The 27,135-nt window shown below is 43.4% G+C and overlaps 1 protein-coding gene across 8 annotated transcripts in view; it reads right to left on the reverse strand.

Moving 5' to 3' along the window:
- Positions 1 to 27,135, reverse strand: part of NSD1 (nuclear receptor binding SET domain protein 1) — a 172,478-nt gene that overhangs the window by 117,086 nt on the left and 28,257 nt on the right. The window contains exon 2 of one of the 8 annotated variants that reach the window (XM_030808484.1): positions 19,323 to 19,488. The exons of 6 other annotated variants lie outside the window; for them this stretch is intronic. The gene's annotated coding sequence lies outside the window, so the exon portion shown is untranslated. Of the gene's footprint in view, positions 1 to 5,767; positions 5,794 to 19,322; positions 19,489 to 27,135 lie in introns of those variants that run through there. One more of the 8 variants, XM_030808485.1, reaches the window with a different exon arrangement.

Below are 27,135 nucleotides of genomic sequence, written 5' to 3' on the forward strand. Positions count from 1 at the left end.
CAAAACAATGTGCTGACTACTTGAGTTTGTATTTCTAGATCCCGAACTGAGAGAGAATTTCTGCTGTTTAAGCCAGCCACTTTGTGGTATTGTGTTACAACACCTCCCCAAAACTAATACACATACATTATCTTGCTTACCCCTCACAACCTTACAAGACAGCATTATCTCAATTTTGCAAATAAAGAAACTGAGGCTCAAAAAGGTTAAGTCACAGGCCGGGTGCGGTGGCTCATGCCTGTAATCCCAGCACTTTGGGAAGCCAAGGTGGGAGAATCATCGGAGGTCAGGAGTTCAAGACCAGCCTGGCAAACATGGTGAAACCCCATCTCTACTAAAAATACAAAGATTAGCCAAGCATAGTGGTGGGTGCCTGTAATCCCAGCTACTTGGGAGATTGAGGCAGAAGAATTGCTTGAACCTGGGAGGCGGAGGTTGCAGTGAGCCAAGATCACACCACTGCATTCCAGCCTGGGCAACACAGTGAGATTCCATCTCAAAAAAAAAAAAAAAAAAAAAGTTAAGTCACAGTTGTAAAGATCAGAATTTAAATCCATATCTGAGTAACTCTAAAGACCGTGTTTTTTGCATTAGAAACAAATATGGCTAGAATTTGTTTGCAAAGTGTTTAAATCCAATCTAAAAGCTAACTAGATTTAAAACTTCCCATTATTTTCTTTTTGTTTGTTGGTTTGTTTTTTGAGACACGGCCTCGGTCTGTCACCCAGGCTGGGGTGCAGTGGCGTATTGATTTCAGCAACTCGAATAGCTGGGACTAAAGGCACACACCACACCCGGATGATTTATTTTTAATAGAGACAACATCTCCCTGTGTTCCCCAGGCTGCTTTCGAACTATTGGTCTCAAGCAATCCTCCTACCTTGTCGTCTCAAAGTGCTGGCATTACAGGCCTGACCCACCACGGCCACTTTATATTCCTTCTTTATTTCACTGACAGTGATGTATCACTTTACATTAAACTAATCCAGAAAAGCTCGTCACTACCATCTTCGAAAATCATTAAAGGCTTAACACATCTCTACAACTCTAAGAAGTGGCTCTTGAGCCAAAAGCTCTGTTTAAAGGAATTTTAGACGAGATCTTTACTTTCACTAATGAATTTTTCTAGCAACAGTTACAAATTAAACCTATGTTGCACTTCTGAGGATTTTTTAAAAAAACCTAAACTTGTTCAACTATGTTCCTGGTCATATGGGATATGCTTTCTATTTTAATGTAAATTGAATATAGTCCTTGGATATCAATCTCTTCCCAGACATATCCAAAAATTACAGTTCAGCTAAATATTTAAAAATAGCTACAGTGCAACAATTTTTTCTTTTTCGTTTCTGAGACAGGGTCTCCCCATGTAACGCAGGCTGGAGTGCAATGGTGCGATCATAGCCCATTGCAGCTTCCACCTCCTGGGCTCAGGCAATCCTTCCCCCTCAGGCTCCCAGGTAGCTGGGACTACAGACGCACACCACCACACTGGGCTGATTTATAGATATATAATATATATAAATATATAGTAACAAAAACAAATATATATTTTATATATATAATATATATTTGGTCTCTGTCTCAAAAAAACAAACAAAAAAAAACAAATATATATTTGGTTTTGTTTTTTTGAGACGGAGTCTCGCTCTCGTCCCCCAGGCTGGACTGCAATGGCACAATCTCAACTCAATGCAACCTCCGCCTCCTAGGTTCAAGCGATTCTCCTGCCTCAGCCTCCCGAGTAGCTGGGATTACAGGCACCTGCCACCATGCCTGGCTAATTTTTGTATTTTTAAGAGAGACAGGGTTTCACCATGTTGGCCAGGCTGGTCTCGAACTCCTGACCTCAGGTGATCCACTGGCCTCCACCTCCCAAGTGCTGGGATTACAGAAGTGAGCCACAGCACCCGACATTTATATATTTTTTGTAGAGACGGGGTTTCACCATGATACCCAGGCTGGTTCCAAACTCCTGAGCTCAATCAAGCCACCCGAATCGGCCTCCTAAAGTACTGGGATTACAGGCATGAGCCACCGCACCCAGCCACAGTTTTTTAAAAAAAACTTCCTGAGAATCTATAGTGATACACAACTTGAGGTAAAGACGAGGGGAAGTGGGGGAAGTACTAATGCTTTACATAACAATTATCATAGAAATTATCGCAACTCTAAGGACTCAGTTATTGTTTTAGTTACCAAAAACTCCCATAAAATTAAGTTGTTATAAAGAGACGACAGCAATATATAAGACAAAAACATCCATTTAGACGCTTGATTTATATGATATCCAAAGCCTACTAAAACTTTTCCACAGCTTAAACTACCCATATTTAAGAATAAGGTCATCAAATCAACCCAAGTATAAATACATAATCTCATTTATAAACAAGAAAAGGCCAGGCGTGGTGGCTCATGCCTGCAATCCTAGCACTTTGGGAGGCCAAGGTGGGTGATCGCTCAAGGCCAGGATTTCAAGATCAACCTTGGCAAGATCCCATCCTTGCGTGCACATGCACACGCACACAGACACACACACACACACACACACACACCAGGCAGACATGGTAGCACACGTCTGTAGTTTCAGCAACTTGGGAGGGTAAACTGGGAGGAATGCGTGAGCTTGGGAGGTCAAGGCTGCACTGAGCCATGACTGCGCCACTGCACACCAGCCTAAGTGACAGAGTGAGATCCTGTCTCCAAGGGAAAAAAACAAAAACCCAAAACAAATAACTAGAATATGTGAGGATATCAAACAACTCTAAAAGAAAAATATAACAATCAAACAGTTTTCCTAAAAATGGACAAAAGATCTGAATAGAAATTACTCAAAAAGACACACAAATGGCAAACAAGAATATGACAAGGTGCTCAGTATCACTGATCATCAGAGAAATGCAAATCAAAACTATAATGAGATACCATCTCAAACAGATAAAATGGCTTTTATCCAAAAGACAGAAAAGAATAAAAGGATGTGGAGAAAAGGGAACCCTCATATATTGTTGGTGGGAATGTAAATTAGTACAAATCTAGAGAACAGTTTGGAGGTTCCTCAAAAAACTAAAAATAGAGCTACCATATGATCCAGCAATCCCACGACTAGCTATATACAGAAAAGAAACGAAATCAGTATTTCAAATAGACATCTGCCCTCCCATGTTTATTGCAGCACTGTTCATAATAGCCAAGATTTGGAAATAACCTAAGTGTTCAACAGATGAATAAATAAAGAAAATGTGGTACATATACATAATGGAGTGCTATTCAGCCATGAAAAAGAATGAGATCTTATCATTTGCAACAACATAGATGGAACTGGAGATCATTATGTTAGATGAAATAAGTCAGGCACAGAAAGATCAACTTCATGTGTTCTCACTTATTGGTGGGAACTAAAAACTAAAACAACAGAACTCATGCTGATAGACAACAGAGAAATGGTTACTAGAGGCTAGGAAGGGAAGTAGAAAGATGGAGGGAAGTGAGGATGGTTAAAGAAAACAAAAGAATAGATGATTCATTAAGTCCAAAAAAAAAATTAGAAATAATGAGTAAGAACTAGAATTTGATAGCACAACAGGTTGATAATAATTTAACTGTATATTTTAAAATAAGAAGGGTATAATTAGATTGTTTATAACACAAAGGATAAATCCTTGAGAGAATGGTAACTCCATTTACCCTAATGTAATTATTACATATTGCATGTCTGTACCAAAATATCTCATGTATATCATAAATATATATACCTATGTACACACAAACATTGAAAATAAAATTTTTTCTTAAACACAGAATGACCATATGATGCAGTAACTCTACTCCTAGGTATACAATACCCAAGAATAATGAAAACACATGTCCACACAAAAACTTGCAAAAGCATACCTTGGAGATACTGCAGGTTTGATTTCAAGACCACCACAACAACGCAAATATTGCAATAAAGTGAGTCACGAGAATGCTTCAATTTCACAATACATATATAAAAGTTAGATTTACACTACACAGTAGTCTGTGTACAACAGCATTATATATTAAAAATAACAAATTAAGAATGCTTTGTTGTATTCAATGTATAAATTTTGGGGAAAAAAACATATAGTGCTAAAAGAAAAGAATATCCAGCCTGGGCAATATAACAAGAACTCATCACTAAAAAAAACAAACAAAAAAATTTTACCCCTTAACTGAGGCTGGTTGTGGGGGTTCACACCTGTAATCCCAGCACTTTCAGAAGCCAAGGCAGGAAGACTGCTTGGGCCTAGGACTTCAGGACCATACTTGGCAATATAAGTGAGACCTCATCTTTATTTAAAAAAACAAAAAAAGAGGCCAGGCACAGTGGCTCACACCGGTAATCCCAGCACTTTGGGAGGCCGAGGTGGGAGGATCACCTGAGGTCAGAAGTTCGAGACCAGCCTGACTAACGTAGTGAAACCCTGTCTCTACCAAAAATACAAAAATTAGCCAGGTGTAATGGCGGGTGCCTGTAATCCCAGCTACTAAGTAGGCTGAGGCAGGAGAATCACTCGAACCCGGGAGATGGAGGTTGCAGTGAGCTGAGATTGCGCCATTGCACTCCAGCCTAGGTGACAGAGAGAGATCCCATTTGAAAAAATAAAAATAAAATAAAAATTTTAAAAAGCAGGGAGGGGATGGGAGGGGAGGGGAAGGGGAGGAACAAACAAAGCCAGACTTAGTTGGGGGTGCTGGCACAACCTTGTAGTTCTAGGCAAAACAATCACTTGAGTCCAGGATTTTCAGGTTACAGCAAGCTACGGTTTTATCATTGTACTTGAGCCTGGGAAAGAGAGCAAAACTCTGTCTCTGAAAAATGATCATCTGAGCTGCAAGCTTTATGCTGATGGAGGGTCTTGCCTCAGCGTTCATGGCTGCTTGCTGAAGGTCAGAACGGCTGTAGCAATTTCTGGGTTTTTTTGTTTGTTTGTTTTTGCTGAGACAGAGTCTCACTCAACTGTTGCCCAAGCTGGAATGCAGTGGGACAAAAACAACTCACTGTAGCCTCTGCCTCCTGGGTTCCAGTGGTCCTCTAGCATTGGCCTCCCGAGTAACTGGGACTAAAAGTGCATACCACTATGACCAGCTAATTTTTTTTTTTTTTGAGACGGAGTCTCACTCTGTCACCCAGGCTGGAGTGCGGTGGCACAATCTCCACTCACTGCAAGCTCCGCCTCCCGGGTTCACGCCATTCTCCTACCTCACCCTCCCGAGTAGCTGGTACTACAGACACCCACCACCACGCCCGGCTAATTTTTTGTATTTTTAGTAGAGATGGGGTTTCACCGTGTTAGCCAGGATGGTCTCGATCTCCTGACCTCGTGATCCGCCCACCTGGGCCTCCCAAAGTGCTGGGATTACAGGTGTGAGCCACCGCGCCCGGCTAATTTTTTTAAATTTTTATGTTTCCCCCGATGGCCTCAAACTCCTGTGCTCAAGTGATCCACCCGCCTTGGCCTCTCAAGGTGCTGGGATTACAAGAAATAGCACAGAACCCACCGCAGCAATTTCTTAAATTAAGACCACAATGCAGCCAAGCACAGTGGCTCACACCTGTAATCCCAGCACTTTGGGAAGCCAAGGAGGGCAGATCACTTGAGGTCAGGAGTTCAAAACAGCTTAGACAACATGGCAAAACCTGATCTCTACAAAAACTACAAAAAATTAGCCAGGCATGGTGGCAGGCACCTGTAATCCCAGCTATTCAGGAGGCTGAGGCAGGAGAATCACTTGAACCCACAAGTTAGAGGTTGCAGTGAGCTGAGACTGTGCCAATGCGCTCCAGCCTGGGTGACAAGGTGAGAACCTGCCACAAAAAAAAACAAAAAAAAACCCATAATGAAGTTTCCCACATGGACTGACGATTGACTCTTCCTTTCCTGATTTCTCTGTAGCATTCAATGCCATTTGATACTATTTTACACACAGTAGAGCTTCTTTCTCTCTTTTTGGGCATTTTCTGGAGACAGTCTTGCTCTGTCACTGTCACCGAGGATGGAATGCAGTGGCACAATCTCAGCTCACTGCAAACTTCCTTCCCGAGTTCAAGTGATTCTCGTACTTCAGCCTCCTGTGTATCTGGGACTACAGGCATGTGCCACCACACCCGGCTAATTTTTAGTAGAGACAGGGCTTCACCATGTTGGCCAGGCTGGTCTCTTGAACTCCTGGCCCCAGGCGATCCGCCCACCTCGGCCTCCCAAAGTGCTAGGATTACACCACCCCTGGCCTACAGCTTCTTTCAAAAGTGGAGTCAGTCCCCTCAAACCTGGATATTACTTTATCAACTAGTTTCATGATATTCCAATTCATCTGTTGTCATTTCAACAATATTCATATCATTTTTACCAGGAGTAGATTACACCTTAAGAAACCACATTTTGGCTGGGCGCGGTGGCTCATGCCTGTAATCCCAGCACTTTGGGAGGCCGAGGCGGGCAGATCACGAGGTCAGGAGATCAAGACCATCCTGGCTAACACGGTGAAATCTCTATTAAAAATACAAAAAATTAGCCAGGTATGGTGGCAGGTGCCTGTAGTCCCAGCTACTCGGGAGGCTGAGGCAGGAGAATGGCGTGAACCTGGGAGGCAGAGTTTGCAGTGAGCCGAGATCACACCACTGCACTCCAGCCTGAGCTACAGAGGGAGACTCCATCTCAAAAAAAAAAAGAAACCACATTTTTTTGCTCATCTAGAAAACGCAACTCTTCATCTGTTAAAATATCATCATTAGCCAGGTGCGGTGGCTCACGCCTGTAATCCCAGCACTTTGGGAGGCTGAGATGGGTGGATCATGAGGTCAGGAGTTCAAGACCAGCCTGGATAAAATGGCAAAACCCTGTCTGTACTAAAAATGCAAAATTAGCCAGGCATGGTGGCGTGCACCTGTAATCCCAGCTACTTGGGAGGCTGAGGCAGGAGAATTGCTTGAACCCGGGACGCGGAGGATGCAGTGAGCTGAGATCATGTCACTGCACTCTAGCCTGGGCAACAGAGCGAGATGCCATCTCAAAATAAACAAATAAATAAAATAAATAAATAATAAAAATAAAACAGAAATACCAGGACACATAACAAAATTATAATCACAGGGTGGGAAAAACCTCTCTCAGTAATTAACAGACTAAACAAAGGACAAAGTCACTACAAGTTTACAGGCAGTGGCTCACGCCTATAATCCCAAAACTCTGGGAGGCCGAGGCAGGTGGATCACTTGAGCCAAGGAATTCAAGACCAGCCTGAGCAACATAGCAAGACCCTCGAGATACCAAGGTACGACATTCATTGGAACGGTGAGTAGGCCGGGTGCAGTGGCTCATGCCTGTAATCTCAGCACTTTGGGAGGCCAAGGTGGGTGGATCACTTGAGGTCAGGAGTTTGAGACCAGCCTGGCAAACATGATGAACATGGTGAAACCCTGTCTTTACTAAAAATACAAAAAAAACTAGCTAGGCGTGGTGGCATGTGCCTGTAATCACAGCTACTTGGGAGGCTGACGCTGGAGAATCACTTGAATCCAGGAGGCGGAGGTTGCAGTGAGCCAAGATCGTGCCACTGCACTCCAGCCTGGGCAACACAGCGAGACTCTGTCCAAAAAAAAAGAAATAAATAAAATAAAAAATAAAAATACAAAAATTAGCCAGGCTTGTTGGCAGTGCCTATAATCCCCGCTACCCAGGAGGCTAAGGCAGGAGAATCACTTGAAACCTGGAGGTGGAGATTGCAGTCAGCCCAGACCACACCACTGCACCCCAGCCTGAGTGACAGAGCGAGTCTCAAAAAAAAAAATAATAAAAATAATATTAATTATATCTTAATAGACTAAAGAATAGAAGTGACAATTTCTTAATAGCCCAGACATACCTGATTGGCCTCCTTCCCCATCTCCCACATATCACATCAACTTATTTCCAACTCTAAGAATGTATTTTACAATTAATCATTTAGTTAATCAATTCCTCTGGACTTCTCAAAATCTTTCTGTTGAAATTCCATCACAGAGGTAGTTTTCAAATTGTGTTCCTGAGATAGTGCTCATGAGAGCCCCTTGCAGGCTACCCGAGAGGGTGATAAGAAAGCTCCAAGTCAAAGCAGCTCCATCTTTTTTTCTATGTTTTATACTTGTGTTCTGTGTATGATTTATTTTGAAACATAAAAATTTAAAAAACAAAACTAGCTGGGCACAGTGGCTCACGCCTATAATCCCAGCACTTTGGGAGGCTGAGGCGGGCGGATCACCTGAGGTCAAGAGTTCGAGACCAGTATGACCAACATGGAGAAACCTTGTCTCTATTAAAAATACAAAATCAGCTGGGCATGGTGGCGCATGCCTGTAATCCCTGCTACTAGGGAGGCTGAGGCAGGAGAATTGCTTGAACCCAGGAGGCGGAGGTTGTGGTGAGCTCAGATCCTGCCATTGTACTTCAGCCTGGGCAATAAGAGTGAAACTCCGTCTCAAAAAAAAAAAAAAAAAAAACACAACAACAACTTAAATTCAAGGTTCTAGGATGAAAAATAAAGCCCTTCCTAATCTGACTCCCACCCTAGGAAAAACTATGACCAAGCTGCATCACACGATTTACACTTTGTAGTTCACATAAATCTTATGCTATCGCACCTCCATGCACTTGATCATACTTTTCAATCTAAGGCATGCTTCATTTTCCTATCTGGCTAATAGCTACTTATACTTCATAACTCAGCTCAAAGAAACATCTCTTGGGTCTACTTTACCCCTACTTAAGGCTCTGGATCCCCCTGTGCATACCTCTTATTACTGCACTTGACACATTACATTGATATTAATACCACATTCTAAGAGTCTCAACAGCAGAGACAATAATCTTATTTTCTATTTTTTTTGTCTTATTCATGTTTTAAACTCCAGCACCTACTCAGTACTCACTAAAAATGTGCTAAACCAAACACTTTCAACAAAGCACTTTTTAATGTTCTTAAAAACAAACATTAAACAAGGACCACTTAAGCCGAGGAGGTCGAGGATGCAGTGAGCTGTGATCACTCCACTGCACTCTAGCCTCAGTGACACGGTGAGACCCTGTCTCAACAACAAAACCTTTTAACTATAAATCATTATAAATTTGTTTTTTATTTTTAGGGGTTTTTCTTAATCCCTATAAGTTTAAAACATGTCTATTAAAGGCCAGGTGCAGTGGCTTACACCTGTAATCCCAACACTTTGGGAGGCCGAGACAGGTGGATCACCTGAAGTCGGGAGTTCAAGACCAGCCTGACCAACATGGAGAAACCCCATCTCTACTAAAAGTACAAAATTAGCCAGGCATGGTGGCACATGCCTGTAATCCCAGCTACTCAGGAGGCTGAGGCAGGAGAATCACTTGAACCCGGGAGGCGGAGATTGTGGTGAGCTGAGATCGCACCATTGCACTCCAGCCTAGGCAACAACAGCAAAACTCCGTCTCATAAATCAATCAATCAATCAATCAAATATGTCTATTAAAATATTTTAAAGCAGCCAGGAGTGGGGCTCGCATCTATAATTCAAGCACTTTGGCAGGCCAAGGTGGGCAGATCACTTGAGGCCCAAGAGTTTGAGGCCAGCCTGGCCAACATGATGAAACTCTGTCTCTACTAAAAATACAAAAAAATTAGCCAGGCGTGGCAGTGCATGCCTGTAGTCCCAGCTACTCAGGAGGTTGTAGTATGAGAATCACTTGAACCCGGAAGGTGGAGGTTGCAGTGAGCCAAAACTGCTCCACTGCACACCAGCCTGGGTGACAGAGCAAGACTCTATCTCAAAAATAATAATAATAATTTAATGCAATTTTTTGCATTAACAGAATATGCAAAAAATTAAGCAAAAAACAAAAACAAATAGCTCTAAAATCTTAACAGAAATCAAGATTTCTTTAAAAGGCAATTTGAGAGAGTTGAGAGAGTAATCAGAGCAGAGAGAAAACTCTAGGCACTGGCTGGCAGGAAGAGTTCCCACACATATAGGTTCTCACATATATAATTGTGAACATACAATCTAATACTGATTTTTTTTTCTTTGAAAGACAGAGTATGAAACTATTACCCAGGCTGGAGTGCAGTGGCATGATCATAGCTCACTCCAGCCTCAACCTCCCAGGCTCAAGCAATCCTTGTTGTTGTTGCTGTTTGTTTTGTTTTGTTTTTTTGTTTTCGGGAGAAAGAGTCTTACTCTGTCACCCAGACTGGAGTGGAGTGGCACAATCTCGGCTCACCGCAACCTCTGCCTCCTAGGTTCAAGCGATTCTCGTGCTTCAGCCTCCCGAGCAACTGGGAGGCATGCACCACCACACCTGGCTAATTTTTCTATTTTTAGTAGACGGGGTTTCACCAGGTTGGCGAGGCTGGTCTTGAACTCCTGACCTCAAGTGACCCACCCGCCTCAGCCTCCCAAAGTGCTGGGATTATAGGCGTTAGCCACTGTGCCAGGCCCAATTCTTGTTTGATGTTTGCCTTTCTCACTTTACTGAAGGATCCATGAGGGCAGACACAATGTCTATTCTGCTCATCACAGTATTCCCAGCACTTAAAACACTGCACAGCTATACTCCAGCCTGGACAACAGAGACCCTGTCTCCAAAACAAAACAGTGCATAGCACATAATTAATAAATTAATGAGTAAGAAAGTAACTTGTGACACCTGTAATCTTTCACACGTAATATAACAGACGCCTCACAAGAATTCTAGTGGGGGGTATTGTTTTCATTTACCACTGAAACATCCGAAACGAAAAGTTTCCAATTAATTAATGAGCTCAATTCTGACTGATCCCCAAGAAATGGGTATCTGCCACTCCTCCAGAACTCTAGAAATTGGACCTGGACTCTGGACTACACCCTCGAGTTAAAGAATCCTAAGGCTTTTTGGCAAAATATAAAACAAAGTTGTTATAAGCTCTTCCAACACAATGTATCCCTTATAGGAATGAGCCTTTCTAGGTTTTAACTGTACCAATAATCAGGAAAAGTAATGACACAACCAGATTTTACAGATTTCTGGTAAATGCAGATTATATACTAATTATACAGTTATAAACATTAATAGAATAATAATGGAGTCGGGTGTGGTGGTGTGTGCCTGTGGTACTAGCTACTTAGAAGGCTGAAATGAGAGGATTGCTTAAGCACAGGAGTTCAGGACTGCAGTAAGTCATGATGCCACGGCACTCTAGCCTGGGCCACAGAGCAAGATACTGTCTCTTAAAAAAAAAAAAAAAAAAGAATAGCCAGGCATGGTGGATCACACCTGTAATCCCAACACAGCACTATGGGATTCAAAAATTGCTTGAACCTGGGAGGTGGATGTTGCAGTGAGCCGAGATCATGCCATTGCACTCCAGCCTGGGCAAAAAGTGTGAAACTCCATCTCAAAAAAAAAAAAAAAAAAGAGGAAGAAGAATCGAATATTTAGATCTTAGATTTTAATCCCTCAATTTCAAAACACTGAAGTCACTGAAATGTTATGATTTTTGCAATGAGGCCGGGCGCAGTGGCCAAACCCTGCAATCCCAGCACTTTGGGAGGCCGAGGCAGGTAGATCACTTCAGGTCAGGAGTTCAAGACTAGCCTGGTCAACATAGTAAAACCCTGTCTCTACTAAAACTACAAAAATTAGCTGGGCATGTTGGCATGTGCCTGTAATCCCAGCTACTCAGGAAACTGAGGCAGGAGAATCACTTGAACCCAGGAGGCAGAGGTTGCAGTGAGCCGAGATTGCGCCACTGAACTCCAGCCTGGGCGACAGAGTGAGACTCTGTCTCAAAAAAAAAAAAAAAAAAAGAATTTCTGCAATCGAATAATGTTTATATCACAAACATGCTTTGTTGTAAAATCAAAACAGGATGTATCTATCACTTGCCATCTGGAGAGTATTTTATTAATAAAACTACTCTGGATGTTACTATTTTCATACAAAGTATCATTTTCCATATGGCTTAAATGATATGACACTATTATAGTCAAGGCTATAATATTATTTGCTTTTCCAAGAATAACCTCTGAAGAATGCTTTCAAATACTTTATTTTTTTTAAGGCAGGGTCTCACTCTGTCACTCAGGCTAACGTGCTGTGGCCTAATTACAGCTCACTGAAAACTACACCTATTGAGCTCAAGTGATCCTCCCACCTCAGCCCCACCAAGTAGCTAGGACTAATGACATGTGCCACCAGCCTGGCTAAATGAAAATTTTTTTTTTTAGAGATGAGGTTTTGCCATGTTGCCAAGGCTGGTTTCAAACTCAAGCGATCCTCCCACACTGGCCTTACAAAGTGCTGAGATTACAGGTGTGAGCCACGTGCCCAGCCTCAATCGACTGTCTGTAACATACATGCATTCAAATTTTCTTCCTACTCACTGCCGAAATAAATTACGGAAAATTAAGCATAACCATTTGTGACAACATTTGTCCAAATCTTCTGTGACCACATTTGCCCAAAACTAAATCAATGATACAATAAATACGATGGCTTAAAAGTCAGGCCGGGCGCGGTGGCTCGCTCATGCCTGTAATCCCAGCACTTTGGGAGGCAGAGACGGGCGGATCACGAGGTCAGGAGATCGAGACCATCCTGACTGACATGGTGAAACCCCGTCTCTACTAAAAATACAAAAAATTAGCCGGGCGTGGTGGCGGGTGCCTGTAGTCCTAGCTACTCAGGAGGCTGAGGCAGGGAGAATGGTGTGAACCCGGGAGGCGGAGCTTGCAGTGAGCCAAGATAGCGCCACTGCACTCCAGCCTGGGTGACAGAGCGAGACTCCATCTCAAAAAGAAAAGTCAGATAAGGCCAGGCACGGTGGCTCATACCTGTAATCCAGCACTTTGGGACGCGGAGGTGGGCAGATCACCTGAGCTCAGGAGTTTCATAGCAGCCTGGCCAACATGGTGAAACTCCATCTCTACCAAAAATACAAGGAAAAATTAGCTGGGCGTGTGGCCGGGTACAGTGACTCACGCCTGTAATCCTAGCACTTTGGGAGGCCGAGGCGGGCGGATCACGAGGTCAGGAGATCGAGACCACCCTGGCTAATAGAGTGAAACCCCGTCTCTACTAAAAATACAAAAAATTAGCCAGGCGAGATGGCGGGCGCCTGTAGTCCCAGCTACTCCGGAGGCTGAGGCAGGAGAATGGCGTGAACCCCGGGGGGGTGGAGCCTGCAGTGAGCCAAGATCGCGCCACTGCACTCCAGCTTGGGCAACAGCGAGACTCTGTCTCAAAAAAAAAAAAAAAAAAGAAAAGAAAAAGAAAAGAAAAATTAGCCGGGCGTTGTAGTGGGCACCTGTAATCCCAGCAGGTGCCCATCTCAGGAGGCTGAGGTAGAAGAATTGCTTGAACCCAGGAGGCAGGGGTTGCAGTGAGCCAAGATCACGCCATTGCACTCCAGCCTGGGTGACAAGAGCAAGACTCCGGCCGGGCGCAGTGGCTCACGCTTGTAATCCCAGCACTTTGGGAGGCCGAGGCGGGCGGATCACGAGGTCAGAAGATCGAGACCACGGTGAAACCCTGTCTCTACTAAAAATACAAAAAAAATTAGCCGGGCATGGTGGCGGTCGCCTGTAGTCCCAGCTACTTGGAGAGGCTGAGGCAGGAGAATGGCGTGAACCCGGGAGGCAGAGCTTGCAGTGAGCCGAGATTGCGCCACCGCACTCCAGCCTGGGCGACAGAGCCAGACTCCGTGTCAAAAAAAAAAAAAAAAAATTCAGATAAGTATTTTGGGCAATGGTGCATTGATTATATAATAACTTTCTGGCCGGGCGCAGTGGCTCACGCTTGTAATCCCAGCACTTGGGGAGGCCGAGGCGGGGGGCGATCACCTGAGGTCGGGAGATCGAGACCAGCCTGGCCAACATGGCGAAAACCCTGTCTCTACTAAAACCACAAAAATTAGCTTGGCAAGGTGGTGTGCGCCTGTAATCCGTCTTGCTCTTGTTGCCCAGGCTGGAGTGCAGTGGCGCGATCTCGGCTCACCGCAACCTCTGCCTCCCGGGTTCAAGCCATTCTCCTGCCTCAGCCTCCCGAGTAGCTGGGATTACAGGCATGGGCCACCACCCCAGCTAATTTTGTATTTTTAGTAGAGACGGGGTTTCTCCATGTTGGTCAGGCTGGTCTTGAACTCCCGACCTCAGGTGATCCACCCACCTCAGCCTCCCCAAGTGCTGGGATTACAGGCGTGAGCCACCGCGCCCAGCAAAAAGTAATTTTTTGCACTAATTCAGTCTCCAGCAAGTAATCCTTCCAAAAAAAAAACTCTAAAATACAACTTTAGCTTTCCTCTCTGCAGGAAAACCAAGATATAATAAATGACTTAGGTATCTGTTTATCTCACAGACTATTCACTTCTCCTAAAATATTTATTGCATACCTACTTACCAGGAACTGTGTAGGCCCCAATAATACACAAGACAACATAATCCCAGTTTAGTGAGGAATACAGGACACAAAATAATCATAACATACTATTTCAAAAGCTATATAACAGTATTATAAGGCTGGTGTGGTGGCTCACACCTGTAATCCCAGCACTCTGGCAGGCAAAGGTGGACAGAACACTTGAGGTAAGGAGTTTAAGACCAGCCTGGTCAAGATGGCAAAACCCCATCTCTACTAAAAATACAAAAATTAGCTGGGCGTTGTGGCAGGTGCATGTAGTCCCAGCTACTTGGGAGGCTGAGGCAGGAGAATCGCTTGAACCTGGGAGGCGGAGGCTGCAGTGACCTGAGATTAAGCCACTGTACTCCAGCCTGGACGACAGAGCGAGACTCCATCTCAAAAAAAAAAAAAAAAAAAGTAAATAAAATAACAGTATTATGAGAGAACTGAAGATCTTTCAACCTTTTTTTTTTGAGACAGAGTCTCACTCTGTCGCTCAGGCTGGAGTGCAGTGGCGCAATCTTGGCTCACTGCAACCTTCGCCTCCCGGGTTTAAGCAATTCTCTTGCCTCAGCATCCCAAGTAGCTGGGGCACTACCACGCCCTGCTAATTTTTGTATTTTTAATAGAGATGGGGTTTCACCATGTTGTCCAGGATGATCTCAATCTCTTGACCTCGTGATCCACCCCCCTCGGCCTCCCAAAGTGATGGGATTACAGGCGTGAGCCACCGCGCCCGGCCTTTTTAACTTCTTTTCTGACGACCAAGGAGGAGAATAAAAAGGAATGCTGACCAATAGGATAACGTGAATATGAAAATATCACTAAAATATCCTTCCCACTAACCAGAGTAAGTTGAATTAACGTTAATTTAACTACCAAATTACTGCTTCATCCATTAAAAGTTAACATATTAGATGTGCTTATGAAATCATATTTTGACAGTTGCACTAGAACACATATGAACGACTATTGTTCTCAGAAGACCAATCAATAACCTGTGACAATCACACACGTCAGTAAACTTTTCTGTATAAGAGCCAGAAAGTAGGCCAGGTGCAGTGGCTCATGCCTGTAATCCCGGCACTTTGGGAGGCCCAGGCGGGCAGATCACGTTAGGTCAAAAGTTCGAGACCAGCCTGACCAACATGGGGAAATCCCGTCTCTACTAAAAATACAAAATTAGCTGGGTGTGGTGGCACGTGCCTGTAACCCCAGCTACTGAGGCAGGAGAATTGCTTGAACCCGGAAGGCAGAGGTTGTGGTGAGCCAAGATCGTGCCATTGCACTCCAGCCTAGGCAACAAGAGTGAAACTCTGTCGCAAAAAAAAAAAAAAAAAGCCAAAAAGTAAATATTTTAGATTCTGCAATGTAAGACATACACTCGAAATTACTCAATCCTCCCATCACAGCACAAAAGCGGCCAGACAACATATTAGTGGCAACATTCCAATAGACTTCATAGTTACTAAAGTTTTAATTTCATATAATTCTAACATGATACAAAATATTATTATTATTTTTTTGAGACAGGGTCTCACTCTGTTGCCCAGGCTAGAGTACAGTCGCACGATCTCAGCTCACTATAGCCTGAACATACCAGACTCAAGTGATCCTCCCACCTCAGCCTCCCAACTAGCTGGGACTACAAGGTGTGTACCACCATGCCCAGCTAGTTTTTAAAAAAATTTTAGAGATAGGGTCTCACTATATTGCCTAGGCTGGTCTCCAAGTCCTGGGCCCAAGCCATCCTCCCACTTCAACCTCTCAAAATGCTGGGATTATATACGTGAACCACCATACCCAGCCTCAAAATATTTTCCTTTTGATTTTGCCTCAGCAATTCACAAACGTAAAAACTATTGTTGGCTCATTGGTTGTACAAAAATAGCTGTTAGCCATATTTGGACTGCAGGCTAGTTTGCCAAATCCTGCCATATATTACCATTAAGAAGTCATTTCTATGTATCACATGATAAAAACCATTCATGTTACTTCAAAGTCACACTTAGATAGCTGCTATCTACTAGTTTTATTTATTCATCAGATTTAGTCTTTATTTCATTTTACCTGATGAAAGCATCAAAACCTAAGCACAATTATGTCTTTGAAGAAATAACTTTAAGACTGAGATGAAAAAAAAAAAAGACAATTATAAAAAAATAAACTCCAAAAGTGTCTCTAACTCCCAACTCAAGAAATTCTCCCACCTTGGCCTCCCAAAGTGCTAGGATTATAGGCATGAACCACCACATCCAGGATCCAAAAATATTTTTAGCAAAGGCTGCCACAGTCAAAAGTGTTTATAGTGACATCAGAGGAAATGGAGTCGTCATGAACTTCAAGGGCCAGTATCTCCCCCAAAACAGTCAATAAATAGGGGAAAAACTATCACAAGCAATTATATGAACTAGGGAAACCCTTCAAAGGTATACAGCAAAGACTTAAGGAAGGAAGGGGTGGACTTCCTCAAAGAGTTAAGTACTGAATTACCATGTGACCCAGCTATTCTGCTGCTAAGCATATACCAAAAAGAACTGAAGGCAGAGACTCAAACAGATATTTGCACACCCATGTTCATAGCAACATTATTTACATTGTCGAACAGGTGAAATCAACTCAAATGTCCATTACGAATGGGTAATACAATGTGTTATTATTTACAAGATGGAAGATCATTCAACCATGAAAAAGAAGTCCTGATACATACTACAACATGCAAAAATCTTGACAGCATTATGCTAAGTGAACTACACCAGACACAAACAGACAAATACTGTATGACTCCACTTAAATGAAATACCTAGGATAGGCAAATAGAGTTACTACAAAATGGCCAAAACAGACGAAGGGAGGAAAGGAGAGTCATTCAATAAGTACAGGGTTTTTGTTTGGGATGATGACCATCAACTGATGAATGGATAACAAAATGTGAAATATCCATACAATGAAGTACTATGTGGCCGCTGATACATGCTAAATAGGGATAAACCTGCAAAACATCATGCTAATAGAGAAAAACAGTAACGAAAGTCTACATATTATATAATTTCATTCATATGAGTCTCAAATAGATGGATGTAGAGACAGGCAATAGTATAATGGTTACTTAGGGGTGGGGAAGTTAAGGCGTAGGAGGATGGTAACTAAAGGGTACAAGGTTTCCTTTTTTTTTTTTTTTTTGAGACGGAGTCTCGCTCTATCGCCAGGCTGGAGTGCAGCGGTGTGATCTCGGCTCACTGCAACCTCTGCCTCCCTGGTTTAAGCGATCCTCCTTCCTCAGCCTCCTGAGTAGCTGGGACTACAGGCGCGCTACTAATTTTTGTATTTTTATTAGAGACGGTTTCACCACGTTGGCCAGGATGGTCTCAATCTCTTGACCTTGTGATCTGTCCACCTCGGCCTCCCAAAGTGCTGGGATTACAGGCCTGAGCCACCACGCCCCGCCCGGTTTCTTTTGTTTTTTTAACACGGTAAATTATCAAGCAAGAAGGTTACATTTTGAAGTGACAAAAATGTTCTAAAATTGGCTCCACTTTATGTTAAGTAAAATAAGCCAGATATAAAGAGATAAATATTGTATGATACTATTTATATTATCTAAAATAAAACAGGCAAATTCAAAAGGAGAGAAAGAATTTAGGTTACCAAGGACTAGGAATAGGGAACTATTAGGAATTACTATTTAATGGATAGTTTATGTTGGGGATATTGAAAAACTTTGGTATAGAAAATGATTATATAACACTGTGAATATATGTAATGCATTGAATTGTACACTTCCAAATGGATGAATATGAAGTCATGTACACTTTCCAAAAAAATAAAAAATGAAGTTGGCCGGGCGCAGTGGCTCACGCCTGTAATCCTAGCACTTTAGGAAGCTGAGGCAGGCGGATTGCCTGAGCTCAGGAGTTGGAGACCAGCCTGGGCAACACGGTGAAACCCCCGTCTCTACTAAAATACAAAAAAAATTAGCCGGGCATGGTGGCATGCACCTATAGTCTCAGATGCTCAGGAGGCTGAGGCAGAATTGCTTGAACCCGGGAGGCGGAGGTTGCAGTGAGCCGAGATCACGCCACTGCATTCCAGCCTGGGCGACAGAGCGAGACTCCGTCTCTAAAAAAATAAAATAAAATCATGCATAATTTACAAAAACAAAAAGGGTACTGACCCCCACCAAAAAAAAAAAAAAAAATTATACACCACAGCTGGGCGCGGTGGCTCATGCCTGTAATCCCAGCACTTTGAGAGGCCGAGGCGGGCAGATCACAAGGTCAGGAGATTGAGACCATCCTGGCTAACATGGTGAAACCCCGTCTCTACTAAAAATACAAAAAAAAAAAATTAGCCAGGCATGGTGGCGGGCACCTGTAGTCCCAGCTACTTGGGAGGCTGAGGCAGGAGAATGGCGTGAACCCGAGATGTGGAGCTTGCAGTGAGCAGAGATCGCGCCACTGCACTCCAGCCTGGGTGACAGAGCAAGACCCCATCTCAAAAAAAATTATACACCACAATAATACGACAAAGCAAAATAACACATGATCACCTCAACTAACAGAAAAAACATTTTAAAAATCTAATACCCTTTCATGATAAAAACACTAAGCAAACTATTAGCTTGGTACAAAAGTAATTGCAGTTTTTGCACTGTTGGAATTTGCAATTTGATATTGGAATACATTCTTAAATAAATGTGGTTATGTTATACATCATTTTAAGGGGCACTTTCTTGCTTTATGTTATTTTTGCTAAAGACTTATTACTTGTTTATTTCACACTATGGAAATGATGTTAGACAAAAAGCAAATTTGAGCAATTTTCTTATTCAGGTTCAAAATGGGTCATAAAGCAGGAGACAATTCACAACATCAACAACACGTTTGCCCCAGGAACTTCAAACAAACGTACAGTGCAGTGGTGGTTCAAGAAGTTTTGCGAAGCAGGCGAGACCCTCGAAGATAAGGAGTAGTAGCCGGCCGTGGGAAGTTGACAATGACCAATTGAGAGCAATCATCGAAGCTGATCCTATTACAACTTACCCAAGAAGTTGTTGAAGAGCTCAACGTCGACCATTCTACGGTCGTTCAGCATTTGAAGCAAATTGGAAAAGTGAAAAAGCTCAATAAGTGGGTGCCTCATCAGCTGAGCAAAAACTAAAAAAAAGTCGTCGTTTACCATTTCTCAATCGGACTGTGGCATGCAATGAAAAGTGGATTTTATCTGACAACCAGCGATGACCAGCTCAGTGGATGCACTAAGAAGCAGCTCCAAAGCACCTCCCAAACCAAACTTGCACCAAAAAAAGGTCATGGTCACTGCTTGGTGGTCTGCTGCTGGTCTGATCCACTACAGCTTTCTGAATACCACTGCATCCGAGAAGTATTCTCAGCAAATCAATGAGATGCAAGGAAAATTGCAGTGCCTGCAGCCGGCATTGGTCAACTAAAAGGGCCCAATTATTCATGACAATGCCCAACTACACGTTGCACAAACAGTACTTCAAAAGTTGAACAAATTAGGCTATGAAGTTTTGCCTCATCCTCCATATTGACCTGACCTCTCCGCAACCGACTACCACTTCTTCAAGCATCTCAACTACTTTTTGCAGGAAAAACGCTTCCACAACCAGCAGGATGCAGAAAATGCTTTCCAAGAGTCATCAAATCCTGAAGCATGGATTTTTATGCTACGGGCATAAACACACTAGCCGGGCATGGTGGCTCATGCCTGCAATCCCAGCACTTTGGGAGGCCAAGACAGGTGGATCACCTGAGATCAGGAGTTCGAGACCAGCCTGACCAACATGGTGAAGCCCCATCTCTACTAACAATGCAAAAATGAGCTGGGCGTGGTGGTGGGCACCTGTAATCCTAGCTACTTGGGAGGGTGGGGCAGGAGAAATCACTTGAACCCGGGAGGCGGAGGTTGCAGTGAGCCAAGATCATGCCATTGCACTCCAGCCTAGGCGACAGAGTGAGACTCTGTCTCCAGAAAAAAAAAAAAAAAAAAAGCAATGAACAATCCAAAAAGGAAACTGAGCAAAAAATTCCACTTAAGAGGATCCAAAAGAAAGACACACAGATAGATGCTTCTCAAATTACAACATGGCTAAGTCCCAACAAACCCATCATAAGTCAAAAATATCATAAGTTGAAAATGCATTCAATCCTCCAGTAAACCCTATCATAAAGTTAAAAAATCATTAAGTAAAACTGTGGGAATTACCAACTGTTTGTACCTATGAATAAATTTAACCTAGGCTGTGACAAGTCTTATACAGTGAAAATTACAAAACATTATTGAAAGGAAATTAAAGACCTAAAGAAATGGGAAGACATCCCAAGTTAATTACTTGGAATTTTTAATACTGTGTTGTTAAAATGGCAATACTCCCTAAAATCATTTACAGATTCAGTGGAATCCTGATGAAAATTCCAATGGCCTATTTAGAGAAATGAAAAAGCTAACCTCAAATTCATATGGAACTCTATGCATGAGGCCCAAGGTTCATTCAATACTGGACACCTCTGCCAAAAAGTAAAAATCATATGCAACTATAAGAAGCCTGAACAGCCAAAACAATACAGATGCTCCTCAACTCACAATGGGGTTACATCCTGATTAACCCATCATAAGTCGAAAATATCGTTAAGTCGAACCATTGTTAACTGCAGATGCTCGACTTACTATGTGCTTACGTCCAGATAAGCCCACCATTAAATTCAAAAACTCTAAGTAAAACCATCGTAAATCTGAGACCATCTGTACTGGAAAATAAGACTGAAGAACTCGCAGAAGCAGAATTCAGCTACAGTAATCAAAAACAGTGTGTACTAGTAGCCTACGAGTAGAAATATAGACCAATGGAATAAAATTTAAAACTTCAGAAATAAAGCCTCACAAATATATTCTCTTTTTTTTTTTTGAGACAGAGTTTTGCTCTTGTTGCCCAGGCTGGAGTGCAATGGTGCGATCTCGGCTCACCACAACCTCCGCCTCCTGGGTTCAAGCGATTCTCTTGCCTCAGCCTCCCGAGTAGCTGGGATTACAGGCATGCGCCACCAAGCCTGGCTAATTTTATATTTTTAGTAGAAATGGGTTTCACCATGTTGGCCAGACTGGTCTCAAACTCCTGACCTCAGGTGATCCACCCACCTCGGCCTCCCAAAGTGCTGGGATTACAGATGTGAGCCACCACACCCGGCCATATTCAATAAATTTTTGACAAGGAGAAAACAATAGTCAATGGAAAAAGAATAGTATTTCAAAGGAATGTTAAAAAATTAGTTTATTTTGAATTCAATGGGAAAATAACAACAGTCTCTTCAACACATGGTACTGAGAAAACTGGATCACCTAATAAACTTTGGCTTATGCCTCATTCAATATATAAAAAGTAACTCAAGGTCTGGCACAGTAGCCAGCACTTTGGGAGGCCGAGGTGGGCAGATCACTTGAGGTCAGGTGTTCAAGACCACCCTGGCCAAAATGCTGAAACCCCATCTCTACTAAAATTAAACAAAACAATTAGCTGGGCATGGTGGCACGCGACTGTAACCCCAGCTACTCAGGAGGCTGAGGCAAGAGAATTGCTTGAACCCAGGAAGCAGCCATGTCAGTGAGCTGAGATAGCGCCACTACAGCCTGGGCAACAGAACGAGACTCCATCTCAGGGAAAAAAAAAAAAAGTAACTCAAAATGTATCAATGGCCTAAATATAAGAGCTAAAACTATAAAATTTTTATAAGAAAATTTAGGGATAAGGGTTCATAACTTCAGATCTGGCAAAGGATTCATAGATTGAACAACAAAACTGAGCAACAACAAAAAAATAGGTGAAGTTAAAATCTCCCCACCCAAAAAAACTAAAACTTTTCTTTTTGAGACAGCATCTCACTCTATTACCCAGGCTGGAGTGCAGTAGTACCATTTTCGCTCACTGCAGCCTCCAGTCCAATTCAAGCGATCCTCCTGTCACAGCTTCCCCAGTAGCTCAGACTACAGGTGCATGCCACCACGCTTGGCTAATTTTGTATTTTTTGTAGAGACACGGTTTTTCCATGTTGCTCAGGGTGTTCTTGAACTCCTGAGCTCAAGAGATCCACTCACCTCGGCCTCCCAAAGTGCTGGGATTATAGGCATGAGCCACCTTGCCCAGCCCTAAAAGTAAAACTTTTTGAAGCAAAGAAAATTGTCAAGAATGTGGGCTGGGAGCAGTGGATCATGCCCATAATCCCACCACTTCAGGAGGCCAAGGCTAGAAGGCTAGAAGATTGCTTGAGCCCAGCCTGGGCAACACAGTGGGAGCCTATCGCTATAACAACAACAACAACAACAGTGATTTGCCAGGCATGGTGGTGTACACCTGTAGTCCTGGTTACCTCGGAGGCTGAGGTGGGAGGTAAAGATTGCTTCAGCCCAGGGAAGTCGAGGCTGCAGTAAGCTATGATCACACCACTGTACTCCAGCCTGGGCAATAGAGTAAGACCTTGTCTCAAAAAGAGAAAGAAAAAGAATGACAAAGAGCCTACAGAAACAGAATGGGGGAAAAAAAATTTGTGAATCATATCCCTTGTTAAGGATTTAATATCCAAAATATACAAGGAATTCTTACAATTTTAAAAAAAGGCAAATTGAATTTTAAAGTAGACTAAGGGGACAGGCACGGTGGCTCATTTTGGGAGGCCGAGACAGGTGGATCACTTGAGCTCAGGAGTTTGAGACCAGTCTGGCCAACATGGTGAAACTCTGTCTCTAATAAAAATACAAAAATTGGGTCGGGCGCGGTGGCTCACGCTTGTAATCCCAGCACTTTGGGAGGACGAGGCGGGCGGATCACGAGGTCGGGAGATCAAGACCACGGTGAAACCCCGTCTCTACTAAAAATACAAAAAATTAGCCGGGCGTGGTGGCGGGCGCCTGTAGTCCCAGCTACTAGGAGAGGCTGAGGCAGGAGAATGGCGTGAACCCGGGAGGCGGAGCTTGCAGTGAGCCGAGATTGCGCCACTGCACTCCAGCCTGGGCGACAGAGCGAGACTCCGTCTCAAAAAAAAGAAAAAAAAAATTAGCCGGGTGTGGTGGCGGGTGCCTGTAGTCCCAGCTACTCGGAGAGGCTGAGGCAGGAGAATGGCGCAAACCCAGGAGGCGGAGCTTGCAGTGAGCCGAGATTGCGCCACTGTGCTCCAGCCCGGGCGACAGAGTGAGACTCCGTCTCAAAAAAAAAAAAATACAAAAATTAGCAGGGTGTGGTGGCGAGCACCTGTAATCCCAGTTACAGAGGCTGAGGCAGAAGAATCACTTGAACCTGGAAGGCGGAGGCTGTAGTGAGCTGTGATCCTACCACTGTACTCCAGTGTTTTGTCACCCACTTGACAAAACAAGACCGTCTCAAAATAAATAGGATAAAATAAAATGGTTACAATGGTGAACTGTAACTTATTTAATTTTAAATTTTTTATATTTTATTTTTTGTGGAGATGAGGTTTCCCTGTGTTGACCAGGCTGGTCTCAAATTTCTGAGTTCAAGTGATCCTCCTGCCTTGGTCTCCCAAAATGCTGGAATTACAGGTGTAAGCCAATACAATCAGCCTTAAGTTATTTAAATTTTACTTTTTTTTTTTTTTTTAATGAGACAGAGTTTCGCTCGTCACCCAGGCTTCAATGCAACGGCAGGATCTCGGCTCACTGTAACCTCCACCTCCTGGGTTCAAACGATTCTCCTGCCTCAGCTTCCTGAGTAGCTGGGATTACAGGCGCCTGCCACCATGCCCGGCTAATTTTTGTATTTTAGTAGAGATGGAGTTTCACTATATTGGCCAGGCTGGTCTTGAACTTCGGATCTCAGGTGATCCACCCATCTTGGCCTCCCAAAGTGCTGGAATTATGGGCGTGAGCCACCGTGCGTGCCGTTTTACCTCAATTTTTAAAAAGTGGCTACCTTCCCAAGATAAAACTATTTTTTGAATGAAGCATTCATTTCCAGTATAATATACAGAAAGAACATTTTATTACTTCATAGATAAACTTACAATGTGATTGTTAATAAACGATTACAACTCAGAAGTCAGACAAGGAAATAAATCCTCATACTAGATAGACGTTACATTTTGAGGCGCAGTGGCTCACGCCTGTGATCCCAGCACTTTGGGAGGCTGAGGCAGGTGGATCACCTGAGGTCAGGAGTTAAAGACCAGCCTGGCCAACATGGTGAAACCCGTCTCTACTAAAAATACAAAAATTAGCCAGGCATGGTGGCAGGCGCCTGTAATCCCAGCTACTCAGGGGGCTGAGGCAGGAGAATAGCTAGAACCCAGGAAGCAGAGGTTGCAGTGAGCCAAAACCATGCCACTGCACTCCAGCCTGGGCAACAGAGCTAGACTCCATCTCAAAAAAAAAAAAAAAAAGGTTACATTTTCCTGTGAAGAACAGGATGGGACAGATTTGCAGATGACACTTGCCTTTCTATTGATGTTTTTAGGCCAAATTTTTATGCAGACCAGAAATACAAGTAATCAAATTTCTAGCTCTCATCAGAGCGAGACCACATCTCACAAACGAAAAAAATTCCTGTCATTTTAACCTTCCATTTACAAAAAGACAAGAATCCACTAAAAATACATTATGTAGTTGTGTTCTTAGTACTTTGCAACAGGAGAGGCAGCCTAACAGAAAGTAAATGCTCTGAAAGCAGATGGCCTTAGTTGGAATACCAGCACCATCACTTGGCTAACCACTTAAATCTCTCTAAGCTTCAATTTTCTAATGTGTAACCCTGAAACAATGGCTGTCTAGCAACTCAGGTGGGGTTCTTTTGAGGATTAAATGAGATAATACTTATTAGGTGCTTAGTACAGATCCTGGCTGCCTGGCATGTGGCACCGAATATATTAACTAAGAGAATTATGGATAGCAGCAGGTACCTACCATGTGCCATGTGCTGAACTAGGAATTAATTTTCAAAACACCTTATAGATTAAAAACTAAGGTTGAGAAGTTCTTTGTCTAAGGCAAGCACGGGACTCAAGTATTGTCTTAAATGGAGGCCTGTCCAACTCCAAAGCCTACGTTCTTTCTACAATCCCAAGCTGCCTTTCTATATAAGACATTTCACGGCCGGGCGCAGTGGTTCATGCCTGTGATCTCAGAACTTCGGGAGGCCAAGGTGGGTGGATCATGAGGTCAGGAGTTCGAGACCAGCCTGGCCAACACAGTGAAACCCCGTCTCTACTAAAAATACAAAAATTAGCCGGGCATGGTGATGCGTGCATGTAGTCCCAGCTACTCAGGAGGCTGAGGCAGGAGAATCACTTGAACCCAGTAGGTGGAGGTTGCGGTGAGCTGAGATCATGCCACTGCATTCCAGACTTGGCAACAGAATGAGACTCCGTCTCAAAAAAAAAAAGACATTTCATTCATCTTTATCACTTTTGGCATTATTTGTCAACTGAGGGAGAAATTAACTAATTATTTCACATTTACTTTTGAATGCCAGCAGTAATCCCAGGAGCTTGAGACCAACCTGGGCAACATAGGGAGACCCTGTCTCTTGAAAAAATTTTTAAAAAATTAGCCAGGTACGGCTGAACATAGTGGCTCATGCCTGTAATTCCAGCACATTGGGAGGCCGAGGCAGGTAGATCACTTGAGCTCATGAATTCTAGACCAGCCTGTGCAAACATGGCAAGACCCCATCTCTAAAAAAAATCAAAAATTAGATGAGCGAGGTAGCGCCTGTGCCAGCTACTCAGGAGGCTGAGGTGGGAGGACTGCTTGAGCCCAGGAGGCAGTGAGCTGAGATCACACCACTGCAGTTCAGCCTGCATGACAGAGAGTAAGACCCAGCCTCAAAAAAGCTTTAATGGGCAAGGCAAGGTAACTCATGCCTGTAATCCCAGCACTTTGGGAGGCCAAGGTGGGCGGATCGCTTGAGCTCACAAGTTTGAGACCAGCCTAGCCAACAGGGCGAAAGAAACCCTGTCTCTACAAAAGCATGGTGACACACGCCTGTGGTTCTAGCTACTCATGAGGCAGAGGTGAGAGGATCGCTTGAATCTGGGACGCAGAGGTTGCAGTGAGCCAAGATCCTGCCACTGAACTCCAGCCTGGGTGACAGAGTGAGACCCCCATCTCAGACAAACAAACAAACAATAATGACTTCTAGCCTGGTTAATTTTAACAAATTCCCAGGAAAAATTTGGAAAGACCCGATGACATTTTTCAACTAGATTTTTTTTTTTTTTTTGTAATTTAAGACCGAGTCTCACTCTCTTGCCCAACCTGGAGGGCAATGTCGTGATCTCAGCTCACTGCAACCTCCACCTCCCGGGTTGAGGCGATTCTCATGCCTCAGCCTCCCAAGTAGCTGGGACTACAGCCATGAGCCACCACGCCCAGCTAATTTTTATGTTTTTACTAGAGATGTGGTTTCCCCATGTTGGCCAGGCTAGTCTCAAACTCTGGACCTCAGGTGATCTGCCCACCTCAGCTTCCCAAAGTGCTGAAATTACAGGAGTGAGCCACCGCGCCCGGCCTCAATTAGATTTAATCTGTGCTTTTTCCCACGGAGTAGCAGCCAAAATTAAGAAACAGAAACAAGTGCCTGGAACAGTGGCTCACACCTGTAATCTCAGCACTTTGGCAGGTTGAGGCAGGTGGATCTGTTGAAACCAGGAGTTCGAGAACAGCCTGGCCAACATGGTGAAACCCCATCTCTACTAAAAAT

The sequence above is a fragment of the Nomascus leucogenys genome, unplaced genomic scaffold, assembly GCF_006542625.1.
Source record: "Nomascus leucogenys isolate Asia unplaced genomic scaffold, Asia_NLE_v1 Super-Scaffold_3019, whole genome shotgun sequence".
Taxonomy (NCBI): Eukaryota; Metazoa; Chordata; class Mammalia; order Primates; family Hylobatidae; genus Nomascus; species Nomascus leucogenys.